Source organism: Schistocerca nitens, chromosome 3 (assembly GCF_023898315.1).
Source record: "Schistocerca nitens isolate TAMUIC-IGC-003100 chromosome 3, iqSchNite1.1, whole genome shotgun sequence".
NCBI lineage: Eukaryota > Metazoa > Arthropoda > Insecta > Orthoptera > Acrididae > Schistocerca > Schistocerca nitens.
This window is the reverse complement of record NC_064616.1, coordinates 737398522-737424856: the sequence shown is the minus strand read 5'-3', so window position 1 is coordinate 737424856 and position 26335 is coordinate 737398522. Positions and strand designations below refer to the sequence as shown.

General features: G+C 44.5%; 1 pseudogene; it reads left to right on the top strand.

Annotated features, from left to right (window-relative positions):
* Positions 1 to 23455: 23455 nt before the first annotated feature.
* Positions 23456 to 23573, top strand: LOC126250077 (5S ribosomal RNA; annotated as a pseudogene).
* The last annotated feature ends 2762 nt before the right edge of the window (positions 23574 to 26335 follow it).

The window sequence follows — 26335 nt, the reverse complement described above, 5'->3', positions numbered from 1 at the left end:
GAATGGGACAAAATTCCAGCCTCTCTGACTGCAAACTTGGTCAACTCGATGCTCAGACGATTACAAGCAGTAATAGCTGCAAAGGGAAACCCCACTAAATATTAATTTTTTTACTTGAAATCATATTTTCAGATTGTAAATTTAAAAAAATATGAGTGGACAAATACTTTTTGAAGTAGCCCTTGAATAAATTCATCATTTTGTCAAATTTGTTATCACTATGGATGTATTTATTTCTTTGTCCATCAATAAAAATGACTTACCAAGGTTCGTTGCATGTGACTTGATGTTCACATTTTGCCGGCCGAAGTGGCCGTGCGGTTAAAGGCGCTGCAGTCTGGAGCCGCGAGACCGCTACGGTCGCAGGTTCGAATCCTGCCTCGGGCATGGATGTTTGTGATGTCCTTAGGTTAGTTAGGTTTAACTAGTTCTAAGTTCTAGGGGACTAATGACTTCAGAAGTTGAGTCCCATAGTGCTCAGAGCCATTTGAACCATTTGATGTTCACATTTTATGTTCCTTTCCTTTCACGTGACATATACATAGTTTAAAAAAAAAAATTACAACTAGACGAATACTTTTTGGACTCACTGTATATGTACCCGTACAATATTTTAATTTTGCAGTAGCATAAAATGGGCAAAAAAAGGGTCTTAACGTCCATCAAAAAAATGGCTCTGAGCGCTATGGGACTTAACTTCAGAGGTCATCAGTCCCCTAGAACTTAGAACTATTTAAACCTAACCAACCGAAGGACACCACACACACCCATGCCCGAGGCAGGATTTGAACCTGTGACTGTAGCTGTCGCGCGGTTCCAGACTGTAGCGCCTAGAATCGCTCGGCCACTCCGGCCGGCTCTTAACGTCCATATAAAGAATTTAAAATGACTGGCAAAAATTGTGTAATACGGGAAAGACTGCAAATACAGTAAAATATTTCTAATAACATTTTTACTCTTTTTACTTAAAATATCTTTTTCTTTTCGAGATCGTTGTCGCTTGGCACCAAAGTTGTGTCTAGTGATATATGTAAATCAATAAGTTAAGAGACATAATAACTCGCATTATGCTCAGAAAAAGCGATATATTTATTTATGGACTGTGCAGATTCTTCCTTTTCCTCATCTGAGCAGGGCCACTGAGAGCCAGCAAATTTGGAAACTTGTAAGCTCCTATGCGACCAAACTGCTGAGATCATCGGTCCCTAAGTTTACTCACTTCTTAATCTAACTTAAACTAACCTACGCTAATGACAACACACATACCCATGCCCGAGGCAGGACTCGAACTTCCGACCAAGCCGGCACGGTAACTCAGCGTGTTTGGTCAGAGGGTTAGCTGCCTTCTATAATAAAAAAACTGAGTTAATGAATCAACGACGAACTGAAACGGATGTCTTGCGACGTCCGCCCCGAACAGATACAACGACGAAAACGAGTAAATGAGATTAAAAAAAAAAGACGGGGTGGTGGTGGGGGGGAAGGGGAGCCGCGTGAACCGTGACAAGGCGCCTCAACCGCGCGCGCGGCCACCCTGCGCGGCAAGTAGAGCTAGGACTGGGCCCCATACAAGATGTGTAATTGGGCTCCTTCTCCAAGTATAGCAATCCAGTTTTATTGCTATTTTAAAGAAGGTTTGACATGTGTTGTGTACATAGTTCCGCGTAGTCAGCGCGTACACAACTTTCCCAATAGAGCGCGCCCCGCTAAGCACAACACCGCAGGCGCAGCGCTAGTCCGTCTCCGCACTACGAGATAGCGCTGTCTTAGAGACGGACCAAATTCTGCTTCCGCCGATCCGCGTATCAATATGTAACGCAGCCAATGAGATTGCTGCTAACGTAGAACCTTTTCTCCTCGTGGATCACACTCACGTAGTGATACCTGAACGCTCGAGGTATTATAACGAGTGTACAGACCTCCGATTAGTCAGTCTGCATTTGTCTGCACCTGTCTGTACCAGTCTGCATTAGTGTGCATTAGTCTGTGCCTAATAAGATCATATTCCTGTACATAGCCATGAAGAGGAATGTATAGACACTTTGTCAAGTATCAGAGATATGTGAGAATAAGATTAACGTACGAAGACCAAAGGAACTTCAGATTGTCAATTGTAAACAGCATCCAGAATCAAGTTACGTAATATCTATGCTATTTATTATTTTAATAAATGTGTGTGAAAATTAATCAAGTTATGTTTAAAGTTGGTCACCGTCAATCTGCTACTCTAAGCGCGCAAGTGGCATTTCTATCGTCTGACCTAACGGCAGAAGATAAACACGCCACGATAAGACCACGAGACATATTGCTGACACTCGCCTACTTCGTTAGAGCGACAAGTCAAATAATCTGATGGTGTGTGTACCGAAGGTCTTACAGTACACACACCACAACATGATTTAAACATAACACAATTCGGGAAACTGTGTACACACACGCCCAAAATACGCACTGGGATGAAAAATAGAATAAACGTAATTCCTTAATAAACACTAAACATATCTTCACAAATACAATCGGTCCGTGCACGACTGTTCGCGCTGATGATGGTGTTTGGTTTGTAGGGCGCTCAACTGCGCGGTCATCAGGACCCGTACAAAGTCCCAATTTTGACACTGTCCAATTTTTTACACAATTCAATTTAGCAATTGTCACGAATTATGATGATGATGATGAAATGATGAGGACAACACAAACACCCAGTCCCCGGTGCTTATATGTTCCAAAATGCAGCGCGCGAAAATACGATTTTTCAGGGGTCATATCTCGGGTTCTATTGATCGCGCTATTTTGGATAGCCCTCAGTCTAGCGAACATTTGTGTAACTATTGGAAGAACTAGTACACTGCAGCTCTCACACAGTACAGGGTCAAGATTTAAACATTACACACTTTCTCTGGCCTAGGTACACTGAGCAAAACGGTTGGTTCTTTTGCATTAGATGTAGTCCAGGATCGACGTTTGGCGGCTTATAAAAGCAACATTTGTTCATGAGCGATTCCTGATAAAATCCCAAAAAACCACGATTTTTTACTGCGAAAAGTACCAATTCTGGGGATGGCCACTTCTATAACTTCTATTAACGCAGGTCGTCGAAAATTTTCTGATATTTTCTTAAGATGTCTCGTGAAAATTTGAAACTCTTTTCGATATCATTGAGCGTTGCCAAGGACCAAAGGTTAAAATTTGTCGGACTTATGTAGTAAAATTGCGCGTAATACCCACTCTGAGGCTTCCACGTAGTCTTAACTGACGTTGTGAACACATGGCAAGGTTGGTTGGTCATCGGTCCCACACGGCAAGGATTTTCGGGTCATCACAATGGATCTGAGGTCATCAAACTGTGTATTTAATCAGCATTTTTTCACCAATAAAACTTTATGCCGCACTGTCTCTATATGATGGGCACTTCACGACTATACAAATATGCCCAAAGCCGTACTACAGTAACATAAAATGGGCAAAAAAGGGTCTTAACATCTCTATAAAGAACTTAACATGACTGGCAAAAATTGTGTACAATTGGAAAGACTGCAAATTCAGTAAAATATTTCTAATAACATTTTCACTCTTTTTACAAATCATAAGCTGGGCGTTTTGAATGAACTGCGATCGCTGAATAAAGTATACAGATAAATTTAAAGCAAACTATTTTGTGTTAGCCTTATTTTATGCGTACTTATCTGTTGTTTATGTGTGTCAAAGTATATAAATGTGTCAAAGTATGTAAATAAACTGTCAAAACTGTACTGACCCATAGGATTTGTTTTACAGAAGAAGCATACACTGTTTTCGCGGGGAAAAGAAGAAAAGGAGAGGAAGAATGCTCCTGTTGGAGCATAAAAAAGGCGAATTTGTACCTCCTTAAAAGACACTGGCAGACAAGTAGGGGAACGAACTGCCTCGAACGTCACTCCGCTTTCCTCGCCAAAAGGACTGCCATACGAACATAATCGTGCTTTTTTTGAGCTGAAAGAGAGACAGTGACGGTTGAAGAGAAAGGAGACAGAGCCAATGAGAGAGAAAGAGGAAGGACACAGGAAGTTTCATATTGGCGCACACTCCGCTGCAGAGTGAAAATTTCAGTCTGGAATCATCCCCCAGGCTGTGGCTAAGTCATGTTTCTGCAATATCCTGTCTTCCAGGAGTGCTAGTTCTGCAAGGTTTACAGGTGAGCTTCTGTGATGTTAGGAAGGTAGGAGGCGAGGTACTGGTAGAACTGAAGCTGTGACGCGGAGTCCTGAGTCGTACTTGGGTAATTCAGTAGAGCACTTCTCCGCAAAAGGCAAAGGTCTCGAGTTCGAGTCACAGTTCCGGCAAACACTTTTAATCTACCAGGAAGTTTCACTTGCTAACACTTTCCAGCTTCTTGTCGGTCTCTGAACTAGCTAATGTGTTTTCAAACAAGTGGATCATACTTACTCAACAGCTATAATATTTCGAGGATATTTCTTGGGTCTTGAATTTTTTGAGCTGAACCTTTGAAGGTGAAGCCTCTTTGACTAAGGAATAATGTCACATAAAGTAACGCGAGAGTTCGTTCGGACGTTGGCTATTCTACGGACGAACAAAAGAAGAACATTACCCCTTTACTTCCGTACATCAGCATGGCCACAGTGCTTCTTTCATGTAATTTCATTTCTTCACTTTCACACTTCTTCCACGGCAACCGTATAGAAATAGAAATACTTTATTCTGTATGAATATATGAAGATGGTATCTGTTCTTTCGGACATATCCGAAACAACAGATACCATCTTCATACAGATAAGGTTTACCGGCCAATGATCTTCAGTGCTGATGCACTCACATTGCTCAAACGGTTACGGGAATCGGTAGATTCTGCGCTGTGAGTAATGAGTATAGTGGATAGGGGGGCACTACAAATGTAGTGTGTCGACAGTAAACTGGAAGTGTGGGTCACACGGGGAGCGTGCCACAGATAAGTCCCTGTAGTCGCATTATCATCTGTTTCATAGATGGCTCATGGGAACAGAGCGTCTGCCATGTAAGCAGGAGATCCTGGGTTCGAGTCCCTGTCGGCGCGCACCTTTTGAACTATCCTAGTTGATATTTATCAACGCCCGTAAGCATTTAATGGTCTGGATTTCATTGTAAATTCACTTTATTTTGTGGTTAGTCTTGAATGCAAAATATTTTCTGTAAAATCACCTTGTGATGGAACCAGAAGTCCCTTATCTTTTATTGTTGTTGACAAATCTACCAAATTGTAACAACATTTCACAGCTGTTGTGGTGTACATTTGTTGAGTAAATGTTTTGAAAGGATTTCCAACAGCATTTAAAGAAAGTGCATTTTCGACACCATCACAACGCGGCTTTAGCGCACGAAATCTAAAGAAAATATTGTACATTCAGTATGAAACACGAAATAGAATTTGGTCTGTATGACTCTTAAAACTGAGGAACTGAAGTGGAAAGGAAGAGCTAGTTATGCTGGTGCTGGAATATTGTTCTTTTATTATTGTGTGATACAAAATTTGTTTTACGGTAGCAGTCTGATATTCAGCAACTTGACACCCTGGGGGATCCGAACCTTGAGACTTGGGTCCCCATGAGACTTTGGTTACACAGATTTTGCCCCTTCCCCTCCCCCCCCCCCCCCCCCCCCACCTCGACGGACCTGCATCTGAGTGACTCTCTTCAGATACGTTTTCGAAAGGATTCTTGTTGGTTACACTTCTTACAACATCTAAAACTTCAAACACTGATTCTGGATGTTGTTCCTACTCAACAATCTGTGGTGTTGAAGCAACTATAGGATCTGTAGTTCGCCAAAGTTTTCTTCAGCACCGTTGTAAAATAACTCTTTATACTTACAAGCCCAAGACAGTGCGACAGCATAGACGGCATCTTGTGCATTAAACGTTTTTTGAAAGTCAGTTACATCACACGGGCGTTTAACAGGCCGTGAACGAAAGAGCTGCTACACAAACAGTTAAAGTTCTGGATTAGCCCTTGATCCATTGGTTGAATGGGTGACGTAACATTAGGTGGGAGAAGTGTAGAAAATATGTTTCTATAAAGTAACTCAGCTACTGGCGGATCTGCTTTACAGTCATCCAAAAGTAGGATGGCTTTGCTATCTTCTGGCAGACAAAGGTTTTTGAAGCTTTTTTTTACAAAATGATGAAACATCCAGTTTTTGAAAATTGTGGCAGTCATCCACGCATTTGACTGAGCGTGATAATGAACAAGCAAGTTCGTAGCAAAACGTTCAAATGTGTGTGAAATCTTATGGGACTTAACTGCTAAGGTCATCGGTCTCTAAGCTTACACACTACGTAACATAAATTATCCTAAGGACAAACACACACACCCATGCCCGAGGGAGGACTCGAACCTCCGCCGGGACCAGCCGCACAGTCCAAGACTGCAGCGCCTTAGACCGTTTTTTTTTTTAATCTCATTTTGTTCGCTTTCGTTCGTTGTATCTGCTCGGGGCGGACGTCGTAAGACATCCGTTTAAGTTCGTTGTTGATCGATTAACTCAGTTTTTTTATTACAGAGGGCATCTAACCCTCTGACCGAACACGCTGAGCTACCGTGCCGGCAACCGCTCGGCTAATCCCGCGCGGTAAGCTCGTAACGTTCTTAAATGTCTGAGGTTTTTCTAGATTTACCAATTACAAAGGAGTTATTCGGTGGCTTCCAGACGCATTAACACATAGCAAAACCGTCAACCTGTTTTTTTTTTTTAAAAAAACCTATAGCCGCCTCTTCACCTCCCCCAGCTAGAGTAGATGTTGGTAAGCACCGCCATGGTAAGTCTGTTTCACAGGCATTGTAAATCTGATCAGCTGTTACATTATTAACTGCGATTATTTCTTCTAACTCGTCTTTGTATTTTTCTGCTGAGAAGGGGAACGTGCGAACGTCCCCTCACCCATATGATTCATAAAATTTTCGGATTTGATTGATACTGACGGGATGTGTAGGACACGACTAGGAGTTCAACATATGCAAACAGGAAGACGCAACACCCAACCGCTTTCGAAAAAAATCGACCTTGAAAATTTTAGGCGTCTTCTTTGTATGGTCGTTAGTGATCTAGGAGTCCGCAGCCAAGCGAGCAAGTGCTTAGTTTCAGAATCGCAACGTCTTTGGATCGAATCTACATGCTGTCACTTATTTCCTTTTTCATTTCCACATAATTCGAACAACAGATTTATTGAGACTCAGTCTGCCTTCGGCGTGGCTGCGACACGGTCGTCTGTTTACGTCCCTGCCGTGGAAGTTCGGGCGCGCGCGTTTGTTTACCTATTCGGCGTACTCGCACGTTTCGAAGACTCGATATTCAGGGTGGTCCACTGATCGTGACCGGGCCAAATATCTCACGAAATAAGCGTCAAACGAAAAAACTACAAACAACGAAACTTGTCTTGCTTGAAGGGGGAAACCAGATGGCACTATGGTTGGCCCACTAGATGGCGTTGCCATAGGTCAAACTGGTATCAACTGCGTTTTTTTTAAAAATAGGAACCCCCATTTTTATTACATATTCGTGTAGTACGTAAAGAAATATGAATGTTTTAGTTGGACCACTTTTTTCGCTTTGTGATAGATGGCGATGTAATAATCACAAACATATGGCTCACAATTTTAGACGAACAGTTGGTAACAGGTAGGTTTTTTAAATTAAAATACAGAACGTAGGTACGTTTAAACATTTTATTTCGGTTGTTCCAGTGTGATACATGTACCTTTGTGAACTTATCATTTCTGAGAACGCATGCTGTTACAGCGTGATTACCTGTAAATACCACATTAATGCAATAAATGCTCAAAATGATGTCTGTCAACCTCAATGCATTTGGCAATACGTGTAACGACATTACTCTCAAACAGCGAGTAGTTCGCCTTCCGTAATATTCGCACATGCATTGACAATGCGCTGATGCATGTTGTCAGACGTTGTCGGTGGATCACGATAGCAAATATCCTTCAACTTTCCCCACAGAAAGAAATCCGGGGACGTCAGATCCGGTGAATGTGCGGGCCATGGTATGGTGCTTCGACGACCAATCCACCTATCATGAAATATGCTATTCAATACCGCTTCAACCGCACGCGAACTATTTGCCCAACATCCATCATGTTGGAAGTACATCGCCATTCGGTCATGCAGTGGAACATCTTGTAGTAACATCGGTAGAACATTACGTAGGAAATCAGCATACATTGCACCACTTAGATTGCCATCGATAAAATGGGGGCCAATTCAAAAAATGGTTCAAATGGCTCTGAGCACTACAGGACTTAACATCTGAGGTCATCAGTCCCCTAGAACTTAGAACTACTTAAACCTAACTAACCTAAGGACATCACACACATCCATGCCCGAGGCAGGATTCGAACCTGCTACCGTAGCGGTCGCGCGGTTCCAGACTGAAGCGCCTAGAACCATTTGGCCACACCGGCCGGCGGGGGGCCAATTATCCTTCCTCCCATAATGCCGCACCATACATTAACCCGCCAATGTCGCTGATGTTCCACTTGTCGCAGCCATCGTGGATTTTCCGTTGCCCAATAGTGCATATTATGCCGGTTTACGATACCGCTGTTGGTGAATGACGCTTCGTCGCTAAATAGAACGCTTGCAAAAAATCTGTCATTGTCCCGTAATGTCTCTTGTGCCCAGTGGCAGAACTGTACACGACGTTCAAAGTCGTCGCCATGCAATTCCTGGTGCATAGAAATATGGTACGGGTGCAATCGATATTGATGTAGCATTCTCAACACCAACGTTTTTGAGATTCCCGATCCTCGCGCAGTTTGTCTGCTACGGATGTACGGATTAGCCGCGACAGTAGCTAAAACACGCACTTGGGCATCATCATTTGTTGCAGGTCGTGGTTGACGTTTCACATGTGGCTGAACACTTCCTGTTTCCTTAAATAACGTAACTATCCGGCGAACGATCCGGAAACTTGGATGATGTCGTCCAGGATACCGAGCAGCATACATAGCACACGCCCGTTGGGCATTTTGATCACAATAGCCATACATCAGCACGATATCGACCTTTTCCGCAATTGGTAAACGGTCCATTTTAAGATGGGTAATGTATCACGAAGAAAATACTGTCGGCACTGGCGGAATGTGACGTGATACCACATACTTATACGTTTGTGACTATTACAGCGCCATCTATCACAAAGCGAAAAAAGTGGTCCAACAAAAACATTCATATATCTTTACATACTACACGAATATGTAATTAAAAATGAGGCTTCCTATCTAAAAAAAACGAACTTGATATTCTTTTGACCTATGGCAGCGCCATCTAGCGGGCCAACCATAGCGCCATCTGGTTTCCCCCATCAAACTAGACGAGTTTCGTTCTTTGTAGTTTTTTCCTCTGATGTTATTTCGTGAGATATTTGGCCCGGCCCCTATCAATGGACCACCCTGTAGAATGCCACATGCATACTGAAAGTCGACTCTCAAGATTAGTTTTTTGAATGAATATGCGAGATCGAAAGTCTATGAAATTGAAAGGTTCCTACGAGACGAAGTAAAACTTGACTACAACGAACTTATTGGAATACACCTCTCCATAATGAGCAGTGTCGTCTACGTCAAACTGATTAACGATGCAATGTGTGACAGAATCATTCGAGATACTAAACATGGACTCAAATTTCGTCACTGTGATGGACATGTTGAAGAGGTAACTATTGATCACGCAGGACTGGGATTACGAAGCGTATTTTCGAACTTCCCTTCGAGGTTACGTCTGAGTTGGTGATTGACCCCTTACGCCCATATGAAAGAGTGTTTAGCCACGTAGAGGAAGAATGGTCCAACTTCACGACCTTCCCCGTTCTCAACGGGGTACAGCTAATCAGAACTGACACAACATGTACCCTCATACTTGTTCATCGGCGGATCCAGAGCAATAGTCATCTACGATGGACAACCCAAAACATGCTCTGGATGCGGGAAAGAGGGCCACGTCCGTTCAGAATGTATGCAGCGGAGGCTTGTGCAAGTTCCAAATTGGCGAACCCTTGCCTACGTCCACGATGACGCCGCTGACACTAACGTATCCGGACGCGTTTCGAACAGATCCCATCCCGAAGAACGACCAGCTCCAACATCCTGACAGTTTACGGCAACCGACTGCAGCAGAGACCGCCTCCTGTGACGAAACGACGCATACTTCTGTCACTCCGGCGCCGACGATGCCGTTAACCGACCGGAAAGGATCGGTAGGAGGTATGGAAATTGATCCTACGGTTGTGCCGACAGCTGCTTTCGTCCCTGAGCACCGGGAGTCACTTTCGCACGCGGACACGGAGGCGCACACGTGCAAACAACGATCGCCGAAGCGCCACAAGAAACGACGGCTAGCGCCGTCGGGCACCTGCTTAATGCATTCCACGCCAGACGGAATTGCGTGTAACGACGATACAGTGAATCCGGATGCGCAAAGGGAGGTCCTACCTCCCACACTGCAGTACGACGCGAATCAGATGAGACAGGGGTTAAATACCGACCACACCTCCGCCTTCGGTCAGCCCGGCCGGAGAAACACGACCTCCAGCACAGGAACTGGGCCGATGAATCCGATACTGATCCACAGATCGACGACGCAGCAGCTGTCGCATTCGCCCAGACAGCATGTTGCCGAGCAACAGCACACAAGTTGACATAATCATTCACGTCCGCTTAACGCACTGAGGAACAGCGACAGGCCTATCGAACAGTATCTGTTAATACTAATACATTTAGAACGCCGGTCAAATTACACTTATTATGTGTCCGATACATACGTTACACCACTACAGACGGCGGCAGCGGAACAGCGATACTTCTACGTGGCAGCGGGAGGACTGGCGATCACAGTGTTAGGAGTCGGATCGTTAACATCTACGCACCGTCGGGGTCCGACTGACGGCGCGATCGATCCAGATTTTACGCAGAGGACATTGCACCACTAATCTTAGGCCGGTATTAACATGTATTATTTGGAGGCGACTTCAACTGTGTGCTCGCACTAAAGGATCACCACCCACGTTCTAATTCATACCAGGAGCTGCGGCTATTGATACAGGACATGAATCTAATCGATACATGGGAGACGACACATGGTGACAGAATCAGATATACCTATGTCACAAGTCACTCTGCAAGTCGCCTCGATCGAATTTACGTAATACGTCGTCTCGAATCTACTATCCTGGATGCGGAATTGTGTCGCCTTTTCATATCACATAGCATACATATGCATGGTCTCCCTAAGTCGTCAATGAGTGTGGAGGAGTCGTGGTGTTTGCAAATTGAATGCAGCGCACCTCAGGGAACGTGAGAATAGATGCTTAATCGAAGACACTCGGCACATACGCGAACGACGCCTTCCGACATATCCGACGACGTTGCAGTGGTGGCCGGAATGCGTTAAGCCTGCATTGCGCCGAGAGTTAATTGCACACGGAAAAGAGCAGATAATGTGGAGGCACCACACGACGGAATTTTATTTCACGATGCTCCGCGAACTTTCTGTACAAGCGCCATCATAGGACCGGAGTGCTGCTATAAAACGAGCGCAGGCCCAAATGATTTCCCCAGTCTCCTGTTTAAAATCCAGACCTACGCCCTTCCTATCAACTATGTCCTGATTGCCTCCTTCCTCTCCCGCTGCGCTGCGTGCAGTGGCCGCCCGGTTTGAGAAGCCATGTCACAGATTGTGCGGCCCCTCCCGCCGGAAGTTCGAGTCTTCCCTCGGGCATGGGTGTGTGTTGTTCTCAGCATAAGTTAGTTCAAGTAGTGTGTAAGTCTAGGGACCGATGACCTCAGCAGTTTGGTCCCTTAGGAATTCACACACATTTGACTTCACACACATTTCTCCCACCACACCTCCTATGTTACCATCCATAACACCTATTCCCGCACCTTCCACCCCTCTGCGGGTGTGCCCCAGGGCTCTGTCCTCTCACCTCTCTTCTACCTCCCATACACAGCAGATACGCCCCAACCCTCCCCCCCCCCCTCCAGTCCGCCTCGTGCAGTATACCGATGACACCGCCTTCCTAGCCCTCGCTCCTACCCTTCAACGGTCCCAATGCCTTCTCCAGAATCACCTTGACCTTTTTGCTCCTAAAAATCAATCCTTCCATGATGCAGGCAATCATCGTAGGCCGTTCCACTCGCTCCTTCCAGCTCTTCTATTTTTCTCTTACCATCTGCGCCCAACCTGTCTGCCTCCCCCCACCCTCATCTACCTTGGACTTGCCATTGACCGTCATCTTACCTGGATCCATCATTTCCACTCTATTCAATCCGCCTACATCTCCTTAAACTCCTCTCTGGCCGGACATGGGCGTTGAACCCCTCTACCATCCTCCACGCCCACAAATACTTGACCCATCCCATTCTCTACCATGCCAGTCCTGCCTGGATCTCCGCCCACCTCCCCCGAAATTCTACAAGTGCCTCCAGATCCTCGAGTGCCATGCACTCTGCCTCACCTTCCGTATATGCCTCCCATCCCCCATGCGGATTCTCTATGACCTGATTCCTTTCCCCCATCTCCTCCTTTTCCTTGAACATATCCGAGTCTTCTACACATCCTGCCGACTTGATTCCCTCCATCCCATGGTTGCTCATCTCCTCTCCAACTCCTGCCCGCTGCCGCGCCTTCACCGTTGTGTCCCACCTACCCTCCACCTATACACCCTTCATCTCCTTTCCCAAGGTGGCTTCCGTCAACTCCCCATCCCAGATGATGCCCTCTCTCCCTCCACTTATCCCTCCAATCAACTCGGATCCTCACCTCCCCCTCCTTACCTCTGTCCTTTTCCCAGGCTCCCTCTTCCCCCCCCCCTTCCATCCTGTTTTTCCCCGCCTACCCTCTCTTTGACTGCCTTCTCTCTGCTGAGTCCTTTTGCATTCCCCTCCTCTATCTTCCCCACTACTTCTCGCGTGTGCCCTGGCCCCCCTCCCGTTTTTTTATGTGTCCTCTCCCTCCATCAGCTCCTGCCCCCTTTGCTTTTTCCTCTCCTCCCCCCTTTTTTCCACCCCATCCCCCCCTATCTGTCTGGGTCCTCGCTCCCCCCATCTACCATAGGCTGTGGTGTGTCATCTTCATGTCTACTCTTTAGAGCAGTGTTTACGTGAGTGTTAAATGTTGTGCCTTGGTTTTTTTTTTTTTTTTTAAGTGTTACGAACAGAAACCATACTGTCACTAGGTGTGATTTTTTATGTCTTGCAAACAGAAACCAGACTGTCACCATGTTTTTTAATTGACAGTCTACTATTGTACCTGTCTACTTACTGTGAGTGTTAATTAGCATCATCAACCCTTTGTTTTTATATTTTAACTTTCCACTGTATTACAGTTTTAAAAAGTCCCCGTTTTTATCGCCTGTTTTTATTGGTTACTATATTATGTTTTAAACTATTCGGCAGGCTGGAATGAGATTTTCACTCTGCACTGGAGTGTGCGCTGTTATGAAACTTCCTGGAAGATTAAAACTGTGTGCCGTACCGAGACTCGAACTCGGGACCTTTGCCTTTCGCTTGCGAGTGCTCTACCATTTGAGCTATCCAAGCACGACTCACGACCCATCCTCGCAGCTTCAAGTCTGCTAGTATTCTGTAGGCTGACGAGCGGCGTACTAAGCTGCTGCCAGCCCCCCCCCCCCCCCCCCCCCCCCTCTGGGAGGGATCGAAACTCAATAATGGAAAAAAAAAATACTTTCCATAACACGACGCCGTCTGGACGGCGTCGCAGTCCGCGCAAGGGCCTTTGAACGAGTCCGTGGAGAATCATCGTTGATGTATCACGTTATCAGAGAAAAACAACGTAGCCGCAGAACCTTAATACAGGCGGTCATACTGCCGGACGGTCGCCGTGTGTCAACGCAAAAAGACGTCGCCAATGCCTTTGTGCAACAATACGGTCATCTCTATAAAGAAGCGGAACACGATCAGGCAGCCCTTCATGAGGTCCCACGAACGCTATCCGCGTGCCTCGGCGCGACGGCCGACCGAGAATTAACGGAGGAAGTCACAGATGACGCAATAGAAGTGCTCGACAACGGAGCGTCGAACAAGTCGCCGGGGCCCGGCAGGTTTCCGTTAGAGTTTTATCGTACATTTAAAGATCTCATGACTCCGCGGTGGACTGCCATGTACCGCGAATTGATGTCGCCTAATGTGCCTTTCCACCTTCCTTCGTGGAAGGAATGATCATCCCCGTCCACAAACCATCCGGCGGCACAGGGATACAGGCGTACCGGCCACTGACCCTCCTTAATTGCGACTACAAGATCTACATCAGCATACTTGCAGCACGCTTTAAACGCGTACTGCGCCAAGTGATATCACTCGACCAAACCCAACCATAATCCGTTCATCATAAGAATAAATCTGATGTAAACTTTGCACTATGTATTCTTCAGCGTTTGCTGGAACCTTATTGGATTTCAGTTTCACGTGGGATTGCAGCCAAGCTGTATCGAGTACTGTCAAGTACCATAATAAGCGTACGTTTCGAGCTGTGCGTTACGCGCACATCGACTTAGTGATAATACGGGAGAACAGCTTTACCGGTGCATTTAACTTAGCACTGGCGTGTCAGCTGATACAGCTAGCCTGCAGTGACATGGCCAGCTGCAGTTCACACGTAAAACGAGACGAGCAGAGGAGCAATACAGCTTCGAATGTCATTTAATTTTTAAGCAGTATGGAATAATACACTGCAAATATCCCACAATACGCTCCTTAGACGACTAGACGAAAACCGTAACACGTTATCGCTTTTAGCTAAAGTACTATTATAACAAAAAACAAGAATCATGAAAATTCCTGACTGAACCACAGGGTAATTTTTCTACATAAGCTGTGTGTAACGTAAGAGAGTATTCAAGGATTTCGCCGTGTAGTTAAATACTGAAGCCACTGAAGTTAATACTTACAGTCAGTCGCCTGGTAACCTCTTAGCTCTTTTGTTATCCGAATCCGAAAATACATTTCAATTCTGGAAGTGTCGCTTGCTACGTGGATAACGAACCTATCGACAAAAGAATCCACGAAGCCAACCAGGCGCAGCATTTTCTCTTCTTCTATTATGACGAGCCGTTCTATATCCCGCAAGCGTTCGGCAGTGACATATGAGAAAGCTGCGTGCGTTAGATCCAGTACGTATGGCAGCTTAACAATCTTGTTATTTCTCGGGTCAAATCCTGCACCTTGGTTCCAGATCAGTTCTGCTGGGCTCATATTGTAATAGTACAGTAGCAAATGTAAAAATGCAGCTTTTGTATGATGTGCTCGATGCTGCGAAAATGATTGTTTTTCATGTTTCTACGATACTTAGCTACCTGTGTTATAAAACGATGGCCATAGTCCAAATAAAGAGGATTTGGTTTTTCATTTTTCCCTTAAAAATTAAATTATTATGTTTTCTTAATTTAAACAACTTTTATGAACAGTCTTTCATAAAACATCAATAATTAACAATTTGTATTTGAAATGGAAAAAGGAATTTCGCGTCCAATATGTAATTATAAATAAGTAGACGTGCATTATTCATAAAAAATGATGATGAGTTTCATAATTACAAGATGTAGGTGTTTCAAATCGAACGAGAAAAAAAATGATACTTCGGAAATTTGAACTTACGCACGAATAACTGCATTTGCTTTACATTCCATTACGCTACCTACTAAGTTACATGATCAATGTGAGTATGTTTATCAACTGCATTATATACAACGCTGGGAAAACTTCAAAGCCGATTATCTCCGTAAACATTAAGAACAGCCTATTTCTCGGCACTTTTTAACCGTGTTCCACCCGTGTGTTTCACTACGGAACAGAAAGCAGCCTCAGGCATTTTCATATTGCGCATTAACAGCGCGACAATCAGAGCTCAACACTGCAGAGGCTGGCCGGACGCTGTGACAGAGCGGTTGTAGGCGCTTCAGTCCGGAACCGCGCTACTGCTACGGTCGCAGGTTCGAATCCTGCCTCTGGCATGGATGTGTGTGCTGTCCTTAGGTTAGTTACGTTTAATTAGTTCTAAGTCTAGGGGACTGGTGACCTCAGGCGTTAAGTTCCGTAGTGCTTAGAGTCATTTGCACCATTTTTTGCAGAGGCTGTGACTGTACAGGTTTTTTTTAAATAAAAACGACGTGGCTAAAGCGTGATTAAGAAAAACGTTGATGGCTCTTAATACATTTGAATACCTTAAAGTTTTATTTAACGTGACTTAGTAATAAGATAACTAATACATAAGTAGGACCTACTTCCAAGAGCGTAACAACACCAGTGTACGTGTGCTACGGCTTATGACCAATCATCGCGTTTGTGTTTGTTTACATCAGGTTTATTCTTATGATGAACGGATTATAGGAAGGAATAGCAATATACAAACGGCACTCAGCGACTACTGCGATGTTGTCGCACTGGCAACAACATGTCGTCTCCGGGGTGCACTGGTATCGATAGACTTCGATCGAGCCTTTGACAGGGTAAGCTACGCCAATCTGTTGGAAATGATGATGCAAATGAAGTTTCCACTAGAGATGGGCAAAACTGTTCTTTTCAGAGATTGGATCAGAACTGTTCACTCCCTGAAATGAATTAGCTGTTTTTTCATGACTCACCACTCATTTACAAAAGAAAATAAATGAAAGGCACATTGCCCTTTAAACTTGGTTTATTCCAGTACTATACCTGTATTTTGATCTTATTTGATCCTATTTTGAAGTAACATAGATAATGAGTAAGAATTTTGTATTGTTTATTGAAATTTCCACGATATGACAAAGTTTTTGATTATTGATTTATTTTGCACTAGCGTGGTTTTTTGGGTGATCGGAAAATGTTGTAACTTGAGATTTACATTAACAATATATTTGGCTATAATGTATTAAAATTTCATTAACCTCATACAAATACATCGCAAGCCATATATTTTTCCTTTCGAAGACGCCTAAAATCGCAAAATCCGTACCAGAATAAGAAAAAAATATATAAATTTGACTGTAAAACGAAAGTGCTGCATATAGCCTTACGCAGAATAAAACAAGGAAAATATTGGTGTATCACATTTTGCGATACGTTTATCGGTTCGCTCGTAATTAAAGCGTAAATTCGAGTGTCCATAATAAAAATCCTATAGTAAGAGTAGTCATCAGGAACCTAATCTAATCAGTTTAAACAAATAAAAATAAAATAAAAACAATTGATGTATACATAACATAATAATGTAATATACATAGCGGTATTACTATGAAGAACAATATCCAGTGGGGACAAACTCCGATGCAGAGGCGCTGAGTCGAGCAGGTCGAGCCGCGAGCTGTATTACTGCGTGAGCTGAGACCGCAGAGACCAGAGTGACACCAGAGTCGCTTTGCTCGACGCTCTGGCTAGAGTCGAGACGGTGGGGTGAGCGTTGAGCGGGCGAGTTCCGAGGGTGGGGGGAGCTCACCCGCTCCGAGACAAATCGTCCGCTCCCTTGCGAGCAGGTTTTTGCAAGTAGTTCCTATGTTATCCGCTAGGTGGCTCTCTGTCCTGTTGCTGGCATCAACTGCCCAGAGGGCAGGACGTGCGACTGAAACGATCGCCGACAGAGTGCGATGCGAAGTTAAGCTGCGCCAGACACTGCACAGTGCACACGGCAGACGACGCACAGAGACGGCCCGGCATATGTGAAACAAAATCCAATGGGGCACTGCACAATGCAGGCAGCCAAGGTAGAAGCAGGGCAGAGGCCGGCGCTGGCTGTGTTGTGTGGCGTGCACTGTGCTCTGACCAGCAGAGGCGCTGCTGATATGCTCCGTCTCTCTCTCTCTCTCTCTCTCTCTCTCTCTCTCTCTCTCTGCCTGGGAAACGTTTGGAGCTACCGTTCTTTTTTTCTGAATCACTGATTGTTCACTCCTTTGAAAGATTGAACTCTATGAATTAGTTCAAGAGCGGATCCCCCATCTCTAGTTTCCACAGAGTTTTGCCACCGTCGTTATGCGATTACTCCTCGGCGCCTCATCCAGAGTGCTCATCAATGGACGCAAGGTGGGACCCATCACCATCTTCCTTCCGATCGGTCAGACAAGGGTGCGCGCTGTCGACGATACTGTATGCCATCGCTGTCGAGCTGCTGCTCTGCGGGCTCCGGAATCGACTCCAAGGAATGACGATAAGGCACAACAAGTTTATATGCAGAACATGTGTTGGTGAACTAGTGTTTTTAGCACGGTCGGCCGACGAGGCAAGAGCGGCCTTGCATTGGATTAATTTGTATGGTATGGCTACGGGAAGTCGTATGAACATGGCAAAGTCGGGAGCAATGAACATCAGGAGAGGATTCAAATGGTTCAAATGGCTCTGAGCACTATGGGACTTAACTTCTGAGGTCATCAGTCCCCTAGAACTACTTAAACCTAACTAACCTAAGGACATCACACACATCCAGGATTCAAACCTGCGACCGTAGCGGTCGCGCGGTTCCGGACTGAAGCGCCTAGAACCGCGTGGCCACCGCGGCCGGCAGGAGAGGATTCCCGACGGCAAGTGTAGCACCACTACAGCCGATAAACAAGGTGAAATGCCTAGGAATTATCTTCGCTACAGACGTTCGACGCACGGCGGCACTGAGCTACAGACCTCTTCTGCAAACCATTCGTGCGAGTGTCCGAAGTCACAGGTTTAGGGCTCTGAACATGATACAACGGATCACCTTTGCCAACACTTATCTAGCTTCTCACATTCCCCACCTGGCCCAAGTTATTACTATGCCGGTGGAATGCTGGCGGCATTAGGATATTTTGTGAGCACAGGTCTGCTTTTTAAGGTCGGATACGAAACCCTTACCCTTCCTAGTAGTCGTGGAGGTCTTGGAATAGTCCACGTCCGCGACCGAGCAGTGGATATTTCCGTTAGCACGATGATACAGATTTGGACACGACACCGGACAAGTCTGACGGGCACCTTGCACTTCTCTTCTGGCACCGGTAGCAGTGGCCCATATCTCATCATCGCTTGCCCACATACGAACCTTTTTTTGGAACACGGTTATGTACATATGGAATTAACGACTACCAGGACGTCAACGGCACGTGATACATACCGCATCTTGACTCGACGACGGCCGAATAATGCCGTAGAACGCGACAACTAACAGTGACATAGTCAGTGATATGGCGTACAGTGCACCACGCACACCTTGACTCAGGGACGCACGCATTGTAGTATCAGGTAGTAAATGGGAAATACGGACTCGTTCCAGGTTGCATACAACTGATATGGCGGATGCGCCACTGTGTCCACAGTGCAGTGTTATGGAACATCGACTGATATGCGGGCCCTCGGCGGACATGTGGTGTTTGGACCAAAAAATGATCGCCTCCCCCCTTCGGGTGGTGCCGCAAGCAAAGAACCAGAGATACTACTTCTCCTACATATGACGTATTATCCCCGAACGAAAACAAGCGCAGTGACTTGGATTTCGGGTCTGACTGTGCTTTAACTTTTCCGAGAAGGCGGTAAGAATGTACTCGACTTTTGGGCCTTACTACAAGAATATCACTCACAGATTATGAGAAATCCGAGATATCGAACATATTACGCTAATGTTTAAGAGAGTGCCTTGCTTGATCCCCCACCCATTGGGGTGTAACGGGCAGGAGAATGAAATTGTTGCCTATAAGTGTTCAGATCAAGAAAGGACCAGGACAGTGGAGAGGATCCACCACTATACGTGAAGAGGTACCAGGCACCAATGCGAGGTAAAACGGGATTAGCGACGAACACGCCCAAGAAGAGGGACGTGGTCCATTACTGTTTTGTAGCTATAGAAGCAGTTTATGTTTGTTATTGTTACACCATTATGTAAAAAAGTCCACTTATTTACGTTTTCCAGAAATATTTTCTTTTATAAAGAACATCGTCTTACTTTAAAAAAAAAGTGATAAGGCGACTGCTCGCGATAAGCGGAAAAAGCCGCGTAATCAGTGGATCACTGGATGAAATCCCGTACATGTTTCAGTTTCTTTTTAATTTAAAATTTTTTCAGCACTAATCGTATTATTTCACACATATTACATTTGAAGGGTAATATGATACATGTATACATACATGAAAGGTAAAGGCCCTGAAAAAAAAGCGAGTAAGTGCTTAGTTTCAGAATCGCAAGGCCTTTGGATCGAATCTACATGCTGTCGCTTACTTTCTTTTTCATTTCCACATAATTCGAACAACAGATTTATTGTGACTAGACAAATTATCAACATTGAGGATTCATTTATTATTTTCATGCTCTTTATTTTGAAGAACAGAAAAAAATTGGTAAAGAGATCGGAAATAAAAAAGGATACACAAGGCCTTTCAATTAATTCGGTATAGTCATTTATTATATTATTTTATCCACATTTGTGGCAAGTATGATGTGCAACATACGGAGCACTGCACGAATTAGTATGATGCTTACCATAGAAACATAGAAAACAATATTGCGACATACAGATTTAATGAACGCCAAATTTTTGCACGTGTAGGGTTTTTTCGTTGTGTGCGTGGCGTATCGCACACATCTGTTGTTGGAATTAAGTGGGAACGAAAAAAAGGCTAGCAGTGAGATTCGATCCACACACCTCGCGCTTACGAAACTAAGCACTTGCTCGCTCGACTCCGGACTCCGTGGATACGAAGTTCATAAACACGCTTAAAATTTTCTAATTCTATTTTCTTGAAGATGGTTGATAGTTGCGTCTTCCTGATTGTGTCCTAATCATACCCTACGAACCGTGTCAGTATGTGTCAAATGGCTAAGAGGAAGCTGTTGCAGACCCCTTGTTAGTCTTGGTTTGCTGAATCTGTTTCTCCAGCTACACCAAGTCTTCGAATTCCATGCCGAAAGTTTAAGTTTCTAAGCCAACCATCAGGAAATTTTCCCATAATTTCTGCAACTAAATCTTGTCCAAATTTCTTTGCTTCTTCAGTAACCATTGGCCTTGTTACCAGCTTTCCTTCGGAATGTAGGGCACTAAACCGTTTGTACAATACGCTATCTAATCGTTCCAGTTTTTTCCTGCGAATAGGCTATCTGAGGACAACGTTCCAATTTCAGTTCTTCATTCTTTGTTCTTTCCTTTTCTTCCAGTATGCTTTCATCTGTTCACTATGTTTCTTCTTTCTGTTTTCAGACCATTTTGAACCAGTCCTTTTAGCTACCCTGCCTTGGAATCCTAACCATTTTCAGTACTTTTTTTACCGAAAAGCTTCTTGTTGTTTATATCTTATGTTTTTATATTGTTTCTTTCTAAATCCTTCTTTACTTCGTTGACCCAACTTGTTGTGGACTTCTTACACCACAAATATTTGAAAATCTTGTTAGTTAATCTACCGTCTTACATTCGAAATAAATGTCAAAAAAACATGAGTCTTCTTTTTCGCATTACGTTTGAAATATTTTCTATGTTTTGATGCATTTCAGCATTACTTCGTAATGTCCAGCCTTTTGCTGTGTTTTTTGGTCCTAATATTTTCCCTATAATTCACCTTTCTAACACTTCTAACTTATCTGAATTATAGTTTAGTGTCAGGCATTCACTTGCGTATAGGCATTCTGGCTTTGCTACTGTGTTGTAACGCCTTATTTTTGCATGTTTGGATAGGTAGAGGCACCATATGCTCTCCACATTTTATGCAATCTTTCCTCTATTGCAGATTTTTCCAAAGCATTTTCTCAGATTATTCCCCTAGATACTTGAATTTTTTTTACCCTCTCTATTTGGCCAATATCTGTTTTCAGGAATTCTGGAGCGTCCTTAATCTTTGTTACATAATTTTGGTTTTTTTTTGGAGAAATTCTTCATCCGCTTCTGTTGACTATTTCTTCCAAGAGATTTATTTGTGTTATAGCAGATGCCACATTTTCGGAAAGTATAGCAAACTCACCTGCAAATTCAAAGCAGTTGATTTTGATCTTTTTGCTTCCTCTTCCTAACCTTATAGGCGAATGTTGAGTTCAGTGTTTTTCGTTCCAAATTCTCACTGTTTTCTCTAACACACTATTAAAAAGAATTGGGGATAGGCCGTCACCTTGTCGTACACCTGTTTTTATTTTGAAAGGCTGTGAAATATCTCCCATAAATTTTACTATATAGACTGTACCTTTAACTGTTTCACGGATCAGATTTGACAGTTTAGACTTAACCTCAAATTCTCGAATTATTTTATCGATAGTTTATGTGTCAACAGAATGAAAAACCTTTTTGAAATCCACAAACGTAACTACAATGTTCTTCGAATTAAGTGATCTGTGGTGAATTACCCGGCTTTCGGCTGTAATACGAGTGTTTCTACAGAACAGCAAGTTAAGTGTTTATCCTCCTCTGTGTTTTCCACGTAGTATATTTATTAAATTTCGTGAGTGTTTCTCAGCTTAAGAGGGTTAATTTTTTGTAAGTGTAGATTCATTTAATCTTTTGGGCTATAGTTGCTCACTGAACAGTCAGCTACGTAGCTCTTTAACGCATCAGCGTCCATTGGTGACACATCAAGAGGGTAACAAGTCGCATATCTAGGATTGTCTGCTGTTATAGTTCACTTTTTCAGTTAGTCTTGCTAGGATGGGTAGGATGGATGTGTGCATGATGTGTGCGGACGCAGGAGGAGCTGGCCGCAGTTTGCGAACAGCTGAACGTGCTGTTCGCTACGGTCAGTGACCTTCAGGGTGCTGCCTCGGGTGTAGCGGGGGGCGGAGAACCTGGCGTGTCGCATGGGACACCACAGGTGACTTGTTTTGCCCACGGGCTCTGATCCCCAGTTACCTCCTAGTACTCACGACGCGGTGGATCCGCCCTCACAGCAGAGGGAGTGGCAGGTGGTAACGCGTTCTCGTCGCTCGAGGCCGAGGGCCTATGCGGAGACTGGCCGCCTGCCCTCGCCCATTCACCTTGTGAATGGACAGGTGGCCGCTCCTTCAGCAGGGTAAGAGCAGGCACACGAGGGGGGAGGTTTACTGGTTATTGGGAGCTCCAATGTTAGGCGCGTTATGGAGCCCCTTAGGTGGAAAGCGTTCAGGGCTGGAAAGAGAGACAATGTTTACGTGGTATGTCTGCTTGGGGTTTCATCCCACATGTGAAGGCGGCCTTTTTGGTAGTAATTCAGCGTGCAGGGTGCAGTCGTCTGGAAGTTGTGGCTCATGTCGACACCAACGACGCCTGTCGCACGGGTTCTGAGCCATCCTCAGTTGATACAGGCAGCTGGTGGGGTGGTGGAGACTACTGGCCTCGGTTGCACGGTACAAGCAGAGCTCGCAATTTGCAGCATTGTTTGCAGAGTTAACCTGGATCCTTTGGTCTGCAGCCTAGTGGAGGCTCTCAACCAAAGGCCTCGTCGACTTTGTGACGGTCTTGGCTGCAGGTTTCTAGACCTACGTTATCGTGTGGGGATTTGTAGAACTCCCCTTGATAGGTCAGGGCAACGGCCTTGCCGCAGTGGATACACCGGTTCCCGTCAGATCACCGAAGTTAAGCGCTGTCGGGCGTGGCCGGCACTTGAATGGATGACCATCCGGGCCATCATGCGCTGTTGCCATTTTTCGGGGTGCACTCAGCCTCGTGATGCCAATTGAGGAGCTACTCGACCGAATAGTAGCGGCTCCGGTCAAAGAAAACCATCATAGCGACCGGGAGAGCGGTGTGCTGACCACACGACCCTCCTATCCCCATTCTCAGCTGAGGATAACACGACGGTCGGATGGTCTCGATGGGCCACTTGTGGCCTGAAGACGGAGTGCTCCTCCTCCTCCTTGATAGGTCAGGGGTGCACTACACAAAGAAAGCTGCTACTCGTGTAACAGAATACCTGTGCAGTGCACGTGAGGATTTTTTGGGCTAGACGGTAGTTTGAGGTGCTCTGATGGACACTCGCCAGTTGATACGCAGCAGGGGAAGTCAGAGACCGTTCAGAGTAAAAACACTTCGACTGTCAAAATCTTATCAGTAAACTGTCAAAATATTCGTAATGAAGTTCTAGAATATACTGCCCTCCAGGAATGTTCTTGCGGTCAAATTGTCCTTGGGACCGACAACCGACCGAAACCCAAAGTGAAAAGCTCTGAGATATTTAGCGGGCCATGGAGCGTATATCGGAAAGACAGATTAGAGGCCATACGAGAGGCAGGTTTCATTGCAGATGTCAAAAATATTGTCTCCATTGAGGTCGAAGTTGAGTGTGACAATGAATTCATCTGGTCGCATATAAGAGTTGTAGGTAAAACTAAGTCAGTTGTTGGATGTTTTTACCCGGCACCCGATTCCGCTGTGACAGTTCTAGAGCCATTCAAAGAAAGTCTACGTCCAATAGCGCGTAAATACTCAGATCATGCAATACTATTGGAGGCGACTTTAACCTGCCGAGTATAGACTGGGAGGTCTATGGATTCATTGTGGGGGGTACAGACAGACAGTGACGCGAAATACTTTTGAACAAATTTCCGAAAACTCTCTTGAGCAGCTACCTCGGCAGCCCACACGCAATGGAAATATCTTAGACCTTGTAGCTAAAAATAGGTCAGACCTAATCGGCAATGACAGTATAGAAACGGGGATTAGCGATCATGATGTCATTAGAGCAACTACAATTACGAAAGTTAATAAATCAGTCAAGAAGGTTAAGAGAGTGTTTCTGCTAGATAGAGGTGATAATCAGTTATTAACATCTTACTTAGACTGTGAATTAGCATCACTTGGTGCCAGTAAGACGGATGTAGAGGAATTATGGGCAAAGTTTAAGCAGATTGTAAATCATTGTCTGGAGAGTTACGTGCGTAGTAAGTGGTTAAAGATGGAAAAGACCAACCATGGTTTAGTAATGAAATTCACACACATCCATGCCCGAGACAGGATTCGAACCTGCTCCCGTAGCGGTCGCGCGGTTCCAGACTTAAGCGCCTAGAACCGCTCGGCCACACCGGCCGGCGATTGCGGAAACGTTATATTGACGCCCACCTACATAGGCAGAAACGATCATCGCGATAAAATAAGAGAAATCAGGGCGTCGCACAGAAAAATTTAAGTGCTCGTTTTTCCCGCCCGCCGTTCGAGATTGGAACGGTAGAGAGACAGCTTGAAGGTGGTTCATTGAACCCTCTGCCAGGCACTTCACTGTGAATAGCAGAGTAATCACGCATATGGAGATGTAGATGCCCAATTAACGAGGTGGGTGCTTACATTACAAGAATATACATTTCAAATAATGTATATTAATGGAAAAGACATTGTAGTGACAGATGCATTATCCAGGCTACCTCAGGGTTTGCCTGAATTTACCGCGCTGATAGAGCAAGCATCCGAGTTTAAGGTATTACTGGTCAAAGGTATAGCACACAGAAATCAATTCCTGAGAATGTGTAAAAACATGATACAGATCCAAGACTCAGAATTGCTGTGCGTAAGAATCAAACAATCCTTGCATTAGAATTCAGACCTTGAGCTAATTCAAAAATATAAGATAGAAAATGACGTTCTATTCCATGAGAAGGGTAGTAATTCAGACAGTTGGTGTGTTTGAATACCTGAAAATGTGTAGAAAGCCTTGTATGGCACACTCATCTTTTATGGTGCCACACAGGCATAGAAAAATGTAAGGATGTTATTGATAAATACTGTTATTTCACAGGCATGAAACGTGCGAAATCGTAAGAACGTGTACTATTTGTCACAAGGCCAAACATGTCAACAGATCCATTAAAAATGTGCTTCACCCAATTTTATCCATGGGACCACATCATTTGGTATCTGTGGATGTAGCGGGACCCTATCACACAGCACGTGGTGGGGTCGAATATCTATTTGCAGTTTACGATACATTCTCCAAATATTTGAAATTAATTCCATTAAAGATATCCACAGCGAAACCCATGACCCAGAGAATCTTGAATGATTACATTTCCAATGTAGGCAAGCAGAGAGCAATTATTTCTGATAATGCTAAATACTTCACAGGGAATGCATGGAAAGGTTTTTTAGCTGAGCATGGTATAAAGCACATTATGATAGCCGTGTACCATCCAGAAGCAAGTCCCGTGGAACGAGCTTTTCGTGGAATCAATACATTTATTAGAACATATGCAACAAAGCAACACACCAAATGGGTGGAATTGGTACCTTTATTCGAAAATATTCATAATAACGTTCCCCACTCGGCTACTGATTATCCACCGAATGAAATAATGTTTTATATAATAGAAAAGAATGAATGGATAAATCCGTTACCCAGGTTGCCAAGGGCATCTAAGCTTCGGGAGGTAATAATTGCTGAGGTGGCAAACAACATTACAAAATGTGGAGAAGGAA